Here is a 19,886-nt window from a genome sequence, read left to right on the forward strand (position 1 = left end):
TTTGGTTTATACATCAACCTTTTTAAAGTTTACTTATTAGGACTAGTCCTCATATATCTTCAGCTCTCCACCTTCTGGGTATAGAGAAAGATTTCACATTCTGGGCTCCTTGTGGTTGGCTGGGGCCATGTGACAATATATGTGAATAATATGTGTCACTCTGGGCCAGAGCATTTAATTACCAGTGTAATACTTTCCAGAACTCTTGTTTCTCCATTCACCATACTAGCAAAATTCAGTCAGGTTGCCCTGTCGCCCTGGATCCTGGGAAAAATTAGTCCCCAGAGGGTGGTGCCAAGGGCCAAAGAAAAAAATGGAATGCGTAACCCATTCCAGGGATGGCTTAATCTTGAATCACTTTGATGTATCCTTTTAACATGAATTATATATTGTCATAAATTCTTAAGAAGGATATACTATACCTATGTTTGATTTTTTCATAACAACCCTGTATCAGTCATTATTATGAAGATGAATTACCTTAGGATCCACTGAGTGATGAAAGCTATCAAAGTATACACAGAGATGTGCTTTGGGGCCTGAGAATGAAACAAAATGACCAGGCATTTTACACATGTTAATTCACTTAATCCCTAAAATCACCCCACAAATTATATTATTTTCATCTTACAGATATTAAAATGGACACTCTAAGAACTTAAATATTTTTCCTAGAATTATATAGCTAAGAAGCAAGTGATAGATGGAGATTTTGCACTCACAGCTGCACTCTACTGCCATCTCCCTAATGTTTGACAATAAAAAATGTTTTTAATTTTCTTTTTCAACCTCTTCTTATGTTGAAGTCCTGTTTGCTGATAACTATGTGTCATGGATTGAATTACGTTCCCCCAAAAATGCATGTATTAACTTGGTTAGGCCATGATTCCCAGTACTCTGTGGTTGTCCTCCATTTTGGGATTATAATTTTATGTTAAAGAGGATTAGGGTGGAATTGCAACACCCTCACCAGGTCACAACCCCATCCAATGTAAAGACAGTTTCCCTGGGATGTGGCCTGCACCACCTTTTATCTCTCAAGAGACAAAACGAAAGGGAAGCTAGTAGGAGGTGGGGACATATTGCTACCAAGAAAACAGCCCTGGGAGCAGAGCGTGTCCTTTGGACCTGAGGTCCCTGCCCTGAGATGTTCCCAGACTGATGGAAAACTGATGACAAGGATCTTCCTCCAAAGCCAACAGAGAGAGAAAACCTTCCCCTGGAGCCGGCACCCTGAATTCGGACCTCTAGCCTACTGGACTGTGAGAGAATAAACTTCTCTTTGGTAAAGCCATCCACTTGTGGTATTTCTGTTATAGCAGCACTAGATGACTAAGACACTATGTATTTGCTTTTAGTACTAGCCCAGGCCTTCTTTTTAATTTTCTGCTTCTAACAAGTAGTGAGTTAGGGAAAGCAAATAAACAATTGTGTTTGACATGTGAGGAGAAAATGTGGCCTGGTTTACACAGACTCTAAAATCTCATTTTGAACCATAAAGACTGTATTTACAAACTCTGTGGTTTTCAGACAGGTTCTAGAAAGGGGACTTTATCAAAAAAGCAAATTTCGGATATATGAAATGTTCTCATCCATATTTATATCTCTGTACCGGCCTGGAATTTTCATCTGTTTTTATATTGTTGTTGTTGTTTATAATAATGGGCTTAAAAATATGACTGAATTGGTTAAAACCATGAAAGTTTTAAAGATAGGCTGTCTAAATGTCTAATAGAATGATCTTTAGGATAGTCTTTAATTTATTTTTTCCCATTGCATGTTTCTTCAATTCAATTAAAATTGTTTTCTGATTGCTTTCCTGTCCCTATTTTATTCAGTAATTTTCATAAGACTCCTGTTGAGTATGCTAAAAAAAAAAAAATTGCCTTTTTCGGCATAAAATAGAGGCTTAATATGACAGAAGTTAAAGTAACCAAATAGCTCAAGGACACTCAAATCACCACTTTCTACCATAGAGCAATAGGATACTTTTATGCTACTAAAATATGCCATAAACAACTACTATTTTTTTTATAAATAATGTCACTATGCTGTTTATGATTTCCTTGTAGACCTTTTTCTTCCTCTTAGTTCTAAGTAATAAATAAATATTAATATTTCAAATACTGTATTAAAAGTAAGCAGAATGAAGTAGATTATTTTCATCAATCTCAGATTTTATTCAAACACTACTCCAGGTGTAACGAGTCAAAAAATGAATTAAGGGAAGGTTTCTTCCCTGTAGACAAAAGGAGATAAAAGTGGGATAGGTTGATGTTTACTATTTAGCGCCCTGGGATTGGACATACCCGACCTGGGATTCTGGCTTAGCCGCTTAACAGCAGAGTGGTTTTAGAGAAGACATTCCCGAGTCTCAAATTCCTCACCTGCAAAATTAGAGCAGTAACAGCACCTCCCTTTTGGGGGTAGCTATAGGGTCACTAAAAAAAAAAATTTTTTTTTTTTTTAATAGGGTCACTAAGGGTAGGAATTGACCTGATGGCAAAGGGTTTTCGGTTTTGTTCATAACTCCTGAGGCTAGTGCAGCCCTGAGTGTGGAATTATCCTGGAGCATAGTGAGTTTCTGGCTGGTGCAAATGGTTAAGGGCTCAGCCATTTGCTACTAACCAAAAGATTGGTAGTTCAAACACACCCAGAGGCACCTCAGGAAAAAAGATCTGGTGATCTGCGTCCAAAAGGTCACAGCCATGAAATCCCTATAGAGCGCTATAGAGCGCAGTTCACAAGTTGGAATCTATCTGAAGCAACTGGTACTGATAAAGTGAACTTCACTAGATCTTTAATCCTACCCTGAAGCTGAAACCACCCAAATCCATTTCTGATAATATTCACTTGACCAAACAGTTAATCAACACCTACTTTGTGAAAAGCCCTGCCTGGAATTTGGATTTGCTGTTACTATTATTGTTAGTTGCTCTCAAGTCAATTTTAACTCATGACGACGACTCCATGTGTGCAGAGCAGAACTGTGATGCATAGGGCTTTCAAGGTTGTGACCTTTCAGAAGCAGATCTCCAGACCTTACTTCTGAGGCACATCTGGGTGGGTTTCAACTGCCAACCTTTCAATTAGTAGTCCTCACTTAACCTTTTGCACCACCCAAGAACTCCTAGAAATTATAAATGTGTAGGAAAGGGGCAATCCATCTACTTGGTTAGGTCTGTGGATGTCAGAATCGGACCTCAATGATCTCATGCTGGCTTGTCCACTCTTTAGCCCTTAAAATATTGTCTTAACCTACGATTCTTCTTTGTAAAGCAGTGATAATAATAATATGTATTCCATGAGACATTATGAAAGTTAAGTGAGATAATGAATGTCAAAGACTTAGAAGATGCCAACTGGCATACAAGAAACACTCAATAAATGTTAGTGTAGTGGTTAAGAGCTACGGTTGTTAACCAAAAAGTTGGCAGTTTGAACCCACGAGCCGCTCCTTAGGAACCCTATGAGGCAGCTCTACTTTGTCCTACATGGTTGCTATGAGTTGGAATCGACTCAGCGGCAAAGGGTTTGGTTTAGGTTTTATTATTGTTGTTTTTAGCTAATTAAATAATTTATTGGTAGAAGACACTGATATTGAATTAATAACACACTGTTTTTCTATATTCTATTTCCCAAACAGGGTCATTTTAATCACAATGATGTTTAAATGGTACTTTCTGTCACATCATGTGATTCAGGAGAATTCTAAATGCAAGCTTCTGGTAATTTTCCACATTAGTCAAAGTACTAATGCGGTCAAGGTCAAAGGGTTCAGTCCATATTGAGGTCAATGGCTTCATTTTGTTCTGTGGTTGCAGAATGCACCCCCAGCCCTCGGTCACATCACAAATAAATGTCATTGTTTCCTAATGTGAACAGGGCAAAGGGGTGTGCATGGATCAGCAGAAATCTACCAGCATGGCCAGAAAAACAGCCAGGGTGCATGCCCTTCCTCTAAATGAATGAATGATTTCTCATCAGATCCTTTCTTTTTTTAAGAGTGCAATGCAAAATTGCTTAAAAAGTGATAATTATCTCCCAAAGGCACAATGAGTAGAAAATGAGATTTCACTTCAATTTTCTCCATTTCAAAACACTTAAGCTAGTAAAATGAAATTATTGGCATCTATAGGACATTTACTGGCCAACAACTTACTTTACTCCACATTCTTATAATTTCTTTGGAAGATATTGAAACACCACACCCTGAGGGGATAAAAGAAAAAGGCTCGATTGTATTTTCAGATATGGATACATATACTTCATCTTGTACTAATAAAAATGTCAAGAACCCAGATCTATTCTGAAAATGATTTACTGTGTAGTAGGTGCAGACAAGAGCCTTACATGTATTCCATAGCCTACTTTTAAGATTCTCAAATTGCTATAATATATAATCACCAACGTTTACGTGGAACTTTAGAAGATAAAGAAATGAAAATTAAAAGAAAATAATTATCTCCCTTTCAATTGAAAATAAACTAAATATTTAATTTCATCTCTTCTTTTCTCCCTATACTTTTTCATGAAGCTATATTAAATCAAAATAAAAGCACTGCTTGTAAAAGATGGCTTAATAAAATGCTTCTAACTTAGATCTGCCACTACCAGAAAACAATGTTAAAAATCTGTGCAGGCTATAGTTTTATTACATGTTGTTACTTCATATTTGTATGCTTTTGGCTTATATTCAACACCTAGAAATGTTCTATGATTTGGATTATTATACAGAATTTTTTGAGATCTCAGTGTCCCACTCTAAGCCAAAAAGAAAAAGTAAAAAGTAAAGCATGTCCCAAGCAAATTCCCTAAGGGACTCTTGAAAAAAAATCTGTTTGGACCACAAAAAGACAGTCACCAGGCCTCACCCTCATAGCAAATAGTAACCCTTAGGGTTGGCTCCAAACTTACACAGCTCTGCAATGCATCCAGACCCAAAGTAATCCTGAAGTTTTACTATCTGGACAAAGCATCTCAGAGATTAAAAAATAAAGACATACTCCACTTCATATTAAAGCAGAGGTGCTACCAAGAGAGTGGAATTCTAGGTAAAATGCATTTGTTTCAACAATATTAAAGCAACTTTTAAAGGTATCTAATTTAATTTACTACTTTTAATTTTTTTTTTTTTAATTTTCTACTTGACCACCCATCTGTCAGTTTGTAATACTGTGGTGTCTTGCCTGTTGCTATGATGGTGAAAGCTATGCCACCAGCATTTCAAATACTGTTGGGGTCACCCATGGTGGACAGATTTCAGCTTCCAAAGACAGACTAGGAAGAAAGGCCTGTCAATCTATTTCTGAAAATTAGCCAATGAAAATATTATGTATCACAACAGAATATTGTTCAGTATAGTACTGGAAGATGAGCCCCCTTCACTTAAAATACACAGTGGCTGCAAAAATGGATTCAAGGATACCAATGATCATGAAGATGCCACAGGACTAGGCAATGATTTTCTCTGTTGTACATGCAATCACTATGAGTCGTTTCTCAGAGTCAGCTTGACAGCAACTAACAATAATAACAATTTACCACTAGCATAGTAATTGTGTTTCTTAAAGGACCTGGATAACTACACAAATCCTACAGATACAAGGTTAACTACAGCCAGTGACATGCTTCTATATTTTCCATAGAAATCATAATAGCTATTTATTTTAAATTTGATAAATGCTTTAAATGAATCGTCTTTCTTACAAGGTTATAAGTAGGCAAGGAAACAGAGGCTCAGAGAGATTAGGTAACTTGTCTAAAGCACCCCATCTATTAAAAGGTAAGCAAGAATTAGAACTCTGGTTTGTGCAACTCCCCAAACTTGTGCTATTTCTGCTGTGCTCAGCTGACAATGCAATTCTGTCCTCAAATCTTTCAAGAGAAGATATGAAAAAAGACATAAAAGTTGGACATTGAACATTGCAAAATCTATGTTGTGTGTGGGACCTGCTTCAGCATGTAGGTTTAGTTATGCATAGATTTCAATAACTTTAAATTTTATTAGATTTACCACAAGATAAATGTTTTTAAAAAGGTTTTTTTTTTTTTTTGTGGTGAAGCCAGTAGTTTCTTTAAAAATATTTTTTTATCTGATATTTTATTTATTCTAATTTATTTTGGCTATTTCTAGGAAGATGCCCCAAAATGTTTGCTTGCAAGCTGCAGGTAAAATAGAATTTGAGGGTGTTCCAGCCAACGTGGCAGCTTAGTTAGACACACCATGTCATCCCTCTTCAGCAAAGAACCAAGAAACCAAGTGAAATAGATGACTATCTGTTTAGACGACAATCCTGGAACCCTGAGCATCAAATGAGAGAATAAAAAAACTAGATCAAAAACTGATTGGAAGAAGAAACTGCCTGAATACAGTGAACAAGAAGAGACAGAGTGGACAGCCCTGCCATCCAGCTTGAAACAACAAAGAGAGACCCACACTCACGTTACCAGCTACTGGCCTGCTCACCCAGACAGGTAGCAAACACTTCAGTCCTGCTAGACCTGAGACCAGCAACCCACCAGCCCATATATAACAAAACAAAACAAAAAATCAGAATGAAGCAAACAAATATACAATCAATAAATAAATATAACACCTTAATGCCTTGAAGACAACAGACAATATCAAATTATATAAAGAAACAGGACAACATGGTTAAAGCAAGTGACCAAAATAAAAAGTCAGAAAACCATTCTGAGGAAGAAATGGTAATTGAACAACCTGATAAGGAATTCAAAAGACTTTTATGTATAGAATACTCAAAGAGATCAGTGAGAACATAGACAAAACCAAGAAAAGCACAGACAAAACTCTAGAAGAATTCAGAAAAACAACACAGGAACAAAATGACAAAATAAATAGATAATTAGAAAGCATACAAAAACAGCAACTAGAAATCCAGAAGATTAACACTAAAATTTCAGAAATAAATAATGCATTGGAAGGATAAAGGAGTAGAATTGAATCAAAGGAAGACAGAATCAGCAAAATAGAGGAAAAATTCCTCGATAGTAATCTGTTTGAGGAATAAAGAGAAACAACAATGAAGAAAGCCTAAGAGTTATGGGGAGCACTATCAAGAGTAGTAATTTATGCATGATGGTAATTATGAAACAGGAAGAGACAAAAAAAAACACAGAGAAATTTTTTTGAGATTTGCTGGCAGAAAACTTTCCTAATATAATGAAAGATGGGCAGATATCCATCCAAGAAGCCCATTGAGCCCCATATAGGATAGACTCCAGGAGAAAACCACCAAGACATACTGTAATCAAACTCCCAAAACCAAAGGCAAAGAAAGAATCTTAAGAGCAGTTCAGGAAAAACAAAATATTACCTAAAAAGGGGAACGAATAAGACTAAACTCTGATTTCTTGGCAGAAACCATTCAGGCAAGAAGTCAATGGAATGACATACATAAAACCCTGAAAAAAAAAAATTGCCAACCAAGAATTATTTATCCGGCAAAACTGTCTCTCAAATATGATGGTGGAATTAGGACATTTCTAGATAAACAGAAATTAAGGGAATTGTGAAAACCTGACCAACCTTATAAGAAATACTAACGGAAGTCCTTCAGAGAGAGAACCAACAACATCAGACCACAACCAGAGATTAAGACACATGACATTGCCCAGATACCAACCCAGATAAAGAATTTTCAAAAATAAAATAAAGCTACAAGACTGGAAAGAGGGAACCAGAAACATCAATCTGTAAACAACAACTTCAAAAATAAAAAGGAGGATTAAATGGTATAGCTATAGAATTTTCTTACACAGAAAATCAAGATGATATCAAGAGATAAGACTGTTCTGAACTTAGGAAGATAAAAGCAAATTTCAGGGTAACCACAAAGAAAACTAATAAACCTTCTCACCAAAATAAAAAAGAAGAAAAACATAGACTCAGTAACACACAAAATCAACAGCAACAAAGGAAAAGAAGAGAAAATCCATAAACAAAAAGAAGTCACACAGAAAAGTATACAGAACAAAAGAAATCAGCAACAGCACAAAAAAAAGGACAACAAAATGACAGCAGTAAATTCATACCTAATGATAATTACACTGAATGTAAATGGAGTAAAGGCACTGGTCAAGAGACAGACCTTGGCAGAATAGGTAAGAAAATTTAACCCATCAACACATTGCCTATAGGAGGCATACCTTAGGCACAAATATAAAAATAAGCTAAAAATAAAAGGATGGAAAAAATACATTAGGCAAACAGCAATGAAAAAAAGACCAGGAGTAGCAATATTAATCTTTGATAAAATAGACTTTAAGGCAAAAACCAGCATAAGAGACAAAGAAGGGAATAATATATTGATGAAAAGGGTCAACCTAACAAAAGGACATAACCATAATAAATATCTACACACCCAATGAAAGAGCTCCAAAATACATAAAACAATCCTTATCAGAACTGAAAAGAGAAATAGACAACTCCATAATAATAGTAGGAAACTTTAACACACTACTTTCGATAAAGGACAGAATAACTAGAAAGAAACTCAACAAAGATGCAGAAGATCTAAACAACAAAATCAACCAAATTGATCTCACAGACACACAAAACACTCCATGCAACAGCAGCACATACTCTTTTCCAGCACACATGGATCATTCTCTAGAATAGACCATATGTTAGGCCACAAAGAAATCCTCAGTGAATTTAAAAACATCTAAATAATACAAAGCATCTTAACATATCACAATGCTATAAAATTAGAAATCAGTAACAGAAAGAACAAGGAAAAATAATACATGGAAACTGAATAACAGTCTGCTTAAAGAGCACTAGGTAATAGAAGAAATAAAAAAAATCCCGAGAATCAAATCAGAATGGAAACACAGCATACCAAAACCTATAGGACAATGCAAAAGCAGTGCTCAGAGGTCAATTTATAGCAATAAACACATACATCAAAAGAGAAGTATACACCAAAATTGATGCCTTAGCCCTACAACTCCAACAAATAGAAGAAAAGTAGGAAAAAAAAAAAAAAAGCCCACCATCACCAGAAGAAAGGACATAATAAAGATTAGAGCAGAAATAAATGAAACAGAGAAAGTATAAAAAAGAATCAACAAGATTAGAAGATAATTCTTTGAAAGGATTAATAAAATCAACAAATCACTGGCCAAATTGACATAGGAAAAGAAGTAGAAGATGCAAATAACACAAATAAGAAATGAAATGGATGACATTACAAAAGAACCAACTGAAATAAAAAGAATCACAACAGAGTACTATGAAGAACTGTACATCAACAAGTTTTAAAACCTAGGGGAAATGGAAAATTTTCTAGAAACACACTACCTACCTAAACCAACTCAAACTGAGGTAATAAATTTGAACAGACCCATAACAAAACGAGAAATTAAAGAGGTCATAAAAAAAAAAAATTCCAACAAAAAAAAATGCCCTGACCCAGACAGCTTCACTAGGGGATTCTACCAAACATTCAGAGAAGAGCTGACACTAATTCTACTCAAACTATTCCAGAACATAGAAAAGGATGGAATACTCCCAAATTCATTCTATGAAGCAAGCATAACCCTGATACCAAAGCCAGGCAAAGACACCGCTAAAAAGGAAAATTATAGACCATTATAGAAAATTCTCAACAAAATCCTAGACAATAGAATCCAACAACATATCCAAAAAAATAATGCATCATGACCAAGTGGGATTCATACTAGGTGTACAAGGATGGTTCAACATCAGAAAATCAATCAATGTAATCCACCACATAAATAAAACAAATGAAAAGAACCACTTGATCATACAGATAGATGCAGAAAAAGCATTTGATAAAATCCAACACCACCACTGATAAAAACTCTCAGCAAAATAGGAATAGAAGGGAAATTTCTTAACATAATTAAGAGCATATACACAAAACCAACAGCCAACATTATTCTCAACAGAGACTCAGAGAATTCCCCTTGAGAATGGGAATCAGACAAGGATGCTCCTTATAACCCCTCCTATTCAACATTGTACTGAAAGTCCTAGCCAGAGCAATAAGGCAAGAAAGGGGAATAAAAGGACTCAAATTGGCAAGGAAGAAGTAAAACTATCCATATTTGCAGATGATATGATCATAGACATAGAAAATCCCAGGGATTCTGCAAGAAAGCTACTGGAACTAATAAAAGGATTCAGGAAAGTGGCAGGGTATAAGATCAATGTACAAAAATCAGTCGGATTCCTCTGCACTAACAAAGAGAGCTCTGAAAAGGAAATCAGGAAAACAATATCATTTACAATAGCTCCCCAAAAGATAAAATACTTAGGAATAAACCTAACCAGGAATGTAAAAGACTTAGACAAAGAAAACTACAAAACGCTACAGCAAGAAACCGAAGCAGACCTGCATAAATGGAAGACTTAATATTGTGAAAAAGTCAATACTACTCAAAGTGATCTACAGATATAAGACAACCTTGATCCAGATTCCATCAACATTTCTTTAACAAGACGGAAAAACTGATCATCAACTTTATATGGAAAAGAAAGAGGCCTGGGTAAGCAAAACGTTACTGAAGAACAAAACAGGAGGCCTCACGCTTCCTGACCTCAGAACAATACAGCCAGTGTCATGGATTGAATTGTGCCCCCTCCCCCAAAATATGTATCAACTTGGTTAGGCCATGTGTGGTTGTCCTCCATTTTGTGATTATAATTTTATGTTAAGAGGATTAAGGTGGGATTGTGACACCACCCTTACACAGGTCACCTCCCTGATCCAAGGTAAAGGGATTTTCCCTGGGTTGTGGCCTCCATCACCTTTTATCTCTTGATAAACGTTTCTAGAGATGTCTAAGTCAATTGGCATAACATAGCGTCTTGAGAGATAAAAGGAAAGGGAAGCAAGCAGAGAGTTGGGGACCTCATATCACCAAGAAACCAGCACTAGAAGCAGAGCACGTCCTTTGGACCCAGGGTCCCTGCGTCTGAGAAGCTCCTCGACCATGGGAAGATTGAGGCCAAGGACCTTACTCTGGAGCGGAGAGAAAGAGAAAGCCTTCACCTGGAGCCAACGCCCTGAATTAGGACTTTTAACCTACTAAATTGTGAGAAAATTAATTTCTCTTTGTTAAAGCCATCCACTTGTGGTATTTCTGTTATGGCAGTACTAGATGACTAACACTGCCAGGTAGTCAAAACAGCCTAGTACTGGTACAACAAGAGACACATAGACCAATGGAACATAATTGAGAACCCAGAAGTAAATCCATCTACCCATGGACAGCTGACGAAGGGCCAAAATCCATCAAATGGGGAACAGATAGTCTTTTTAACAAATGGTGCTGACAAACTGAATATCCATTTTCAGAAAAACAAAACAGAATCCATACCTCACACCATAAGCAAAAACTAACTCGAGATGGATAAAACCTAAAACTATAAAGATGATGGAAGAAAAAATAGGGCCAAACCTAGGGGCTGTAATTTATGGCATAAATAGACTACCGAATATAACTAAAAATGCACAAACAGCAGAAGATAAACTAGACAAACGGGACCCCCTAAAAATTACGCACTTATGCACATGAAAGGACTTCTTCAAAAGAGTAAAAAGAGAAGCTACAGACTGGGAAAAAAAAATTGGCAATGACATATGACAAGGGACCAATCTCTAAAATTTATAACAAACTTCAACACCTCAACAAAAATAGTCCAACTTGTCGATAGGCAAAGGACATGAACAGACACTTCATCAAGAAGACATTCAGGCAGTCAACATATACATGAAGAGAGGCTCTCAGTCATTAGCCATTAACCGAAAAACCAAACCCATTGTTGTCGAGTTGATTCTGACTCATAGCGACCCTGTAGGACAGAGTGGAACTGCCCCATAGGGTTTCCAGGGAGCACCTGGTGGACTTGAACTGCCGACCTTCTGGTTAGCAGCGGTAGCGCTTAACCACTACGCCACCAGTGTTTGTCGTTAGAGAGATGCAAATCAAAACAACAATGAGACAAGGGTGTGGGGAGATTGGAACAGTCATACACTGCTGGTGGGGATGTAAAATGGTACAAACACCATGGAAAACAGTATGGCACTTCCTCAAAAAGTTAGAAATAAAAAGACCATATGATCCAGCAATCCCACTACTAGGTATATATCCTAGAGAAGTAATAACCATCAATATATACACCGATGTTCATTGCATCATTATTCACTATAGCAAAAAGATGGAAACAACATATTCAACAATGAATGAATGGATAAACAACTGTGGTACAAACACACAATGAAATACTACACAACATTAAAGAATAACAATGAATCCTGGAAACATCTCACAGCATGGGTGAACCTGGAGGACATTATACTTAATGAAATAAGTCAATGACAGAAGGACAAACATTGTATGAGACCACTATCATAAAAAGTCAAGAAAATGTTTACACACAGAAAGAAACATTCTTTGATGGTTAGCACGGGTGAGAGGGGGAGGGAAGGAAAACCACTAACTAGATAAAAAAAAAAAAAAAGTGAAGGGAATATGGGGGAAGTCAGCATAGCATGACCAAGGCAAAGGAAGACAGTGAGAGGTACACAAGAGTAAAAGGTAACAATGGTAAATACTATTACATACATAATCCTGCAATAACAGTAATAACAAACAATAATTTAAATTGGTTGATATGTATGCTAAATAGGTGTGGGATGACTATACACCCATGAGCATGTATAGGTTGGGCAGAAGATAACTCTACATACGTATTTTTATTTGCAGTAAGTATATCCACTTATATAGCATAGCACACAACGGGCACAGTTATGCAAACTTCTTAGGCATAACCAGATACTTCTAGGGACTGAGTCACTGGGCTTGAGAGCTTAGGACCATAGTCTCTGGAAACATCTAAGTCAATTGGCATAACATAAGCCATAAAGACAATGTTCTACATCCTACTTCGGTGAGTAGTGACTAGGGTCTTAAAAGTTTGGGAGCGGCCACCTAAGATACAACTATTGGTCTCTTCCCGTCCAGAACGAAAAAGAATGTAGAGAATCAGTGTCTCAAGAAAACAAGTAGTCCAAAGGACTAATGATCCACGTGAACCACAGCTTTCACTCACCTGAGACAAGAGCTAGACGGCGCCCAGCTACCACTACCAACCACCCTAACCAGGATCACAGTAGAAGGTCCTGGAGACAGGGTGAGAAAAATGTAAAACAAAATTCAAATTGATAAAAAAAGACCAGAATTACTGGTCTGATAGAAACTTGTGGAACACCTGAGACTGCGGCCCTTAGACACCCTTCAAACTGAACTCACTCCTGGAGATCACCTTTCAGCCAAACAATAGACAGGCCTGTAAAGTGAACAATAACACCTATGAGGAACGTGCTTCTCAAAATGATCAACCATACGAGACCAAAAGGGAAGTATTTGCTCAAAAACAAAGTTCAGAAGGCAGGAAGAGGCAGGAAAGATGGGCGAATGGAAATGGGGAACCCAGGAAGGAAGTGGGTAAAGTGCTGTAACATTGAAGGAATTGAAACTAATGTCATGAAACAAAATGTATATTATTGATTGAGAAACTAATTTACTCTGTAAACTTTCACCCAAACCACAATAAAATGTTCAGCAAAAAAAAAACATAGAATTTGAACATTGAAAAATAAGAAAATACTACCCCCAAAAAATTTTTAGAACTTTAGGTATATCTAATTCTTTGAATCTATGATACGTTCTCTATAATATTTAGAAACAAACCAAACCTATTGCTGTTAAATCGGTCCCACTTCAAAGCAACCCTGCAGGACAGAGTAGAACTGCCCACAGGGTATTTCCAAGGCTGTGGTCTTTCTGGAAGCAGACTGTGGAGCAGCTGGTGGATTTGAACTGCCTACGTTTCAGTTAGCAGCCAAGCACTTAATCACTGCACCATTTAGAAACAAGACGAGCACAAAAATTATTAGATCAAAGTTGGGATTGTGCAAGAACACAGTTACACTGTTTTAATAAATTAATCCAATAATGTATTTTAATAAAACAAAACAAAAGTTACTACCTAGTAGTAATAGGCATTCCTGAGAAGTGCAAAAAAGATATCGTAATGTTACCAGGAAAATCAACTTTGAAATTAAGCAAGCTACCCTAAATTTTTACAATGTCTATTTACCTGATATTTTTAAATTCCCGAGTAAATTTTGCCCCATATTTTTTTCGGTGATAAAGAAAAGTTAGGTACTAAAATTGATAGTTATGATAGCAAAACAAACAAAAAATGCCAGAAACCCACAGCCTCCTATTTAAAAATAAAGCTGACATCTGCCTCAACGGTGTTTTAGAAGAAACACATTGAAGGAGAGGGAGATCTCTAAGAAGAGGCTATTCAAAAGTGAAAAGGTCAATGGTTTACGCTCAGAACTGGATTAACCAGTCTCATTTTTTATATAAAATAAGTTTAAGGTACTGGAAGATGTTTCTATGCTTTGGTTGTTGTTGGAAAAGAGAGAAAGAATTTAGACACACAGCAAACAAAGGTTCGTTCAAGGCCTAGAGGCAGTCACTCAGCAAGCTTGGCCTCTCCTTGTTTTCCTAAGATATTTAACAAAAGTGCGATGTCACACAGATCTTACTGAGCTGAACAACTGTGGAATTCCATGGTGACCTTAACATTTCAATTCACACTCCTACTCAATGGGTGGCTTTTTTCAGAACAAAAGATTTTTTACATATTTGCTACAAAGCACAGCAAGATTTCAGGGAAAGAATATGCAACAGTTAATTAGGGAGCCTATTCAGAAAGAGTAATAATACGGTGACTTGCGGATGAAAAACACACATAATGGATGCATTGGCCATAACATAATTCATGGCTAGATAATTCCCAATGGGTTTGGGGGGATTTTTTTGTTTTATTTTGTTTTCTAAAACACCAAACAAATGTGTCATCATTTTGCGTGTGAATATGTGCATGAAATAATTATCTCTTGGTCTGAAGATAGTGCTGGTAGGAAAGGACTGGATATACAGGAAAGACACACCCAAAGGGGAAATGACCTTGGAAAGGAGAAAGAGTAATGCACTTTGTTCCTTTGGTTTTGTTTTTCATTTTTTACAAAAAGTGTTATTAGTCACTTATAGAATTCAAAAGAACCTTCTGGATTTTTTTTTTTTTTTGGAAGGTTTATGATGTGTCAATTCAGAACCATAATACCACAGCAGATTAGGGTACTCTGGAGCCTGGCTCCCAGAGAGTTTCTGATACCAGGGAAGCAGACAAGAAGATGCATAAATATAAAACTGAAGTGTTGCAAATCAGTCAGTCTGGCTGGTCAACAAATGTCAAGTTCTCTTTGGTGAATACTGGTAACCTCTAAGGGCCAGAGGTGTGTGGAGGAAATAGTTTCCACCCTGGACCTCACTTCTGCTTAGAGAGTTGTTGCAGTGAAAGAAATTTCACTTTCTGGCAAATGTAAAGAGTTTTATTAACCAGCAGTTGCAAGCGCTCTAGAGCTTTGAAGGAGTCTCTCATAGGGGACTCCTGTAGCCCCTGTATTGGAGTGCCTACCCCAAAGGGGACTTGAAGTCAGATCCTATGGTCTGATCCTGATCTCTGGGAGAAGGAAGTCTGTAGACCCAGAGTGCAAACCTAGAGTTCTGCTCCACTGGCACACATTACTGGGCCAGCTGGTATCTTCATTCAGGTCAGACAGGTGGATCCTGTATTACCATGTCCAATTAACCTCCTAACCTAACTATCACTAATTTCAGTTTCACTAATAATGATGCTTTGCTCTTCAACACTTTAAAGAGGTCCTTTGCCGTAAATTTACCCAATGCAATGCATTGAAGAGCAAAGATGTCTCCTTGGAGACTAAGGTGCACCTGACCCAAGCCATGGTATTTTCAATCACATCACATGCATGTGAAAGCTGGACAATGAATAAGGAAGACCGAAGAAGAACTGATGCCTTTGAATTGTGGTGTTGGCGAAGAACATTGAATATACCATGGACTGCCAAAAGAAGGAACAAATCTGTCTTGGAAGAAGCACAACCAGAATGCTCCTTAGAAGCAAGGATGGCGAGACTGCGTCTTACATACTTTGGACATGTTGTCAGGGGGGATCAGTCTCTGGAGAAGGACATCATGCTTGGCAAAGTACAGGGTCAGCGGAAAAGAGGAAGACCCTCAATGAGGTGGATTGACACAGTGGCTGCAACAATGAGCTCAGGCATAACAAAGATTGTAAGGATGGCTCAGGACCGGGCAGTGTCTCGTTCTGTTGTGCATAGGGCTGCTATGAGCTGGAACCGACTCGACGGCACCTAACAACAACAGCAAGTAATGATACATGACTAAGTAACTCTAAGGCAGTGATTTAGAATAAGGCACTCATTGACTAATTCACTCCCCTGGTCAAGATTAACTCAATGGCACACAACAAAAACAAGGTGTTAATGGTCCCCAGGAAGTGCAAGCTTTTAATGAGTCCAGCTGCTAACCAAGGTTGGAGGTTCAAGTCCACTGAGAGGCACCTTGGAAGAAAGCCCTGGTGATCTATTTCCGAACAATAAGTCATTGAAAGCACTATCAAGCACAGTTCTACTCTGACACAGGTGGCTTTGCCGTGAGTCAAAAGCCATTTGACAGCATTTTTGTTGTTTTTTTCGTTAAGTTGTTAAAGATAATTTGTACTTACCTTTAGTAGAGTATTTAGGATAAATTATAACACAAATAACATGAGTAGAGGAGACAGCTCTGGATCAGGATCTTAAATTCAAACTTAATTTAGGGCCCACCAATTGCTTTAAGATAACTGAACAAACAACAGCAAAATAGTGTTTGCACCATCTAGACATGAATGATAACCAAGATTTCTGTTTTATTTGGATGGACTGGTGGAATGGATGCAATGGAAAAAATATTTCGGGCTAAGGACAACTGAATTCTACAGAAGCATGGCCTTTATGTGGCTTCTTTGTAAGCAACCAATAAATACTTGTCAGTTAAACAGGAATAGCAGAAAACTTTAGGAAATCATTTCCTTTCTTCATTCCTTCCCTCCTCCCTCTTTCCCTTCTTCCTTTTATTTTTAATTGGAAAGTTAACTGGTGGCCACGCACATGACGCACAAAATACAGGCTGAGGCTAGAGATCAGCAGAATCTCAGGGACTGGAAGGAATCTGATCTGTGACTCTATGTGAATGGAAATCTTTTCACCTAGAATCTGACCCTTCTACATAGTGACCAAGAAGACCTGGTAGCGCAGTGGCTAAGCACTCAACTGCTAACTGAAATGTCGGCAATTCAAACCCACCAGCCACTCTACAGGAAGAAAGATGTGGCATCTGCTTATGTAAAGATTACAACCTTGGAAACTCTGTGGGGCAGTTCTACCCTGTCCTATAGGGTCCTAGGAGTTGGAATCAGGATTGATTTTTGGTTTACATAGTGATCAAATCCAGTGCTTTCTCCTCTTCCTTAAAACTCGGTCCCCCAAGGATTATGATCTCGAGGAACATCTAGCTCAATTGGCATAACATAGTTTATAAGGAAAATGTTCTACATTCTACTTTGGTGAGTAGCATCTAGGGTCTAAAAGCTTGTGAGTGGTCCTCTAAGATACTCCACTGGTCTCACTCTGTTGGGAGCAAGAAAGAATGAAGAAAACCAAAGATACAAGGGAAAGATTAGTCCAAAGGACTAATGGACCACATCTACCACAGCCGCTACCAGACTGAGTCCAGCAAACTAGATGGTGCCTGGCTACCACCATGGACTTCTCTGACAGAGATCAAAATAGGGAGTCCTGGACAGAGCTGGAGAAAAGTGCAGAACAACATTCTAACTCAAAAAAAAAGGCCAGACTTACTGGTCTGACAGGGAGAAACCCTGAGAATATGGCCCCAGACACCCTTTTAGTTCAGTAATGAAGTCACTTGTGAGGTTCGCCCTTCAGCCAAAGATTAGACAGGCCCATAAAACAAAACAAGACTAAAGGGGCACACCAGCCCAGGGGCAAGGACGAGAAGGCAAGCGGGGACAGGAAAACTGGTAATAGGGAAGCTAAGGTCAAGAAGGGGAGAGTGTTGACATCTCGTGAGGTTAACAACCGATGTCACAAAATAATATGTATATTAATTGTTTAATGAGAAGCTGGTTTGCTCTGTAAAACTTCATCTAAATTACAATTAAGAAAAAAAGTGAAAAAAAAAAAAAACTTGGTCCCCCAAATTTGGAATAAATTGTTCAATAGATAAGATATCAAGGCACAACTTGTAACTTAGACATAGAAACAGATGCAAAAGTGAGATTTGCAGGAAAAAGCAAGTAGTAAAGCTCCATCCTACCACTCCAGTCTCACAAGATTGAGTGGGTAGCAGTCTCACAAGATTGAGAGTGTAGCAGATGGTCTCCCCTCTCACCCTCCCACAATATACAGGATTTCTCAAGCACCTGCACCTTTGGGCCAGGGCTGGAGTCCTAAGACTGGACAGTATCAAGTGTTCTCTTCATGCCTTCCATGTGAGGCCTGGGGACACTGACCGACAATGACTTAATTTTGGTCATTATCAAATCTTAACTCTCTTAAGTGTGGCCAACACCTTTCAGAAAAATGGGCTGCAGATTTTTACCTCAGAGAAGGTCAATCCCAAAACTGACAACGTTCAGAGCCAGCAAGGCAGGTGGTATTTGCCTAAATAAGACACATACAGTCTTCTGTAGGAGGCAAAACCTGGAGTTTGGTGGAGCCTTATAGCCTGGAAAACATCTCTGTGCTAGAGTTTTGTGTTGTGTCAACGGCCTTAAAGCAGATCCTTGGTATAGAAACAGTGAAAAGTGAGAACAATAATGGGAAACAGCAAATCAGATCTGACATTGAGGGAAGTCCAAGCACCTCCCCTGCTAAAACATTGATAATACTTAAAAAATATCTGAAAAGATAGAAATGAATACTAACACAGCTAACACTATGTTTGTTAAATACAGAAAAGTTTTGTTTGTTTGTTTTTGTTAAAGTCAGGAGATGAAAATATCTACTTTAAAATGTAGGTGATAAGCCAATACAAGCATAATTCTCCTTTTACTTCTCCACTAGCTGACTCATTGCCAGAAGGTTATGATGATGTTAGCTTGTAATGGAGCCACTCACTAAGGACACAGAAATTAGTGAGGAATGATGACTTTACAGAGGAAGTGAAATATAGCTATAAGAGGTCTAAGCTTTCGTTAATAACAGCACCATATACCCAGACTATTCTCCAGAAAAAAAGTCAACTAAAATGCTGAAAAAAAAAGTGTGTGTGTATGTGTGTGTGTGTGTGTGTATGGAGCCCTAGTGCTGCAATGATTAAGCACTCAGCTGGTAACCAAAAGGTCAGTGGTTCAAACCCACCAACAGCTTTAAGGGAGAATAGACCTGGAAATCTGCTCCCATAAAGATTTACAGTCTAGGAAACCCTGTGAAGCAGCTCCGCTCTATCCTATATAGACACTATGAGTCAAATTGACTTGATGGCACATAACAACAACATATATGTCTGTGTGATGTATGTAGTAATATATATATGTATGTTTTCAACTCATTATATTTAAAAGTATATGTATGTTTGTATGTATGTATGTGTATATAAAAAAAATAATTTTAAGTACATTATTGGGTGGAAAACAGACAAAAGGATTTGTGGAGCATCCATATGGCTCAGCAAAAAACTTGGTGTCAAAGTCACCTTTTCCCTCTGAGAGTTTCTAACCAACTCTATGTCTTCAAAACAGTGAACTCGTGTCTAACATTCACCTGAGAAACCAGCTGGCTAACTGTTGACAGGCTGGAAGGAGAGGTGGCTGCTTCTGGATCAGCCTTAATTTCCAGAGTTTATTGGAGAAAAATATGCAT

General features: G+C 37.7%; 1 long non-coding RNA gene across 1 annotated transcript in view; it reads right to left on the reverse strand.

Annotated features, from left to right (window-relative positions):
• LOC135232244 (uncharacterized) overlaps nt 1-19,630 on the reverse strand; it is a 32,147-nt gene extending 12,517 nt beyond the window's left edge. Inside the window, exon 1 of the long non-coding RNA XR_010322708.1 lies at nt 481-19,630. This is a non-coding gene — a long non-coding RNA (uncharacterized LOC135232244). The remainder of the gene's footprint in view (nt 1-480) is intronic.
• Nucleotides 19,631-19,886: the final 256 nt, after the last annotated feature.

The sequence above is a fragment of the Loxodonta africana genome, chromosome 8 (assembly GCF_030014295.1).
Source record: "Loxodonta africana isolate mLoxAfr1 chromosome 8, mLoxAfr1.hap2, whole genome shotgun sequence".
Taxonomy (NCBI): Eukaryota; Metazoa; Chordata; class Mammalia; order Proboscidea; family Elephantidae; genus Loxodonta; species Loxodonta africana.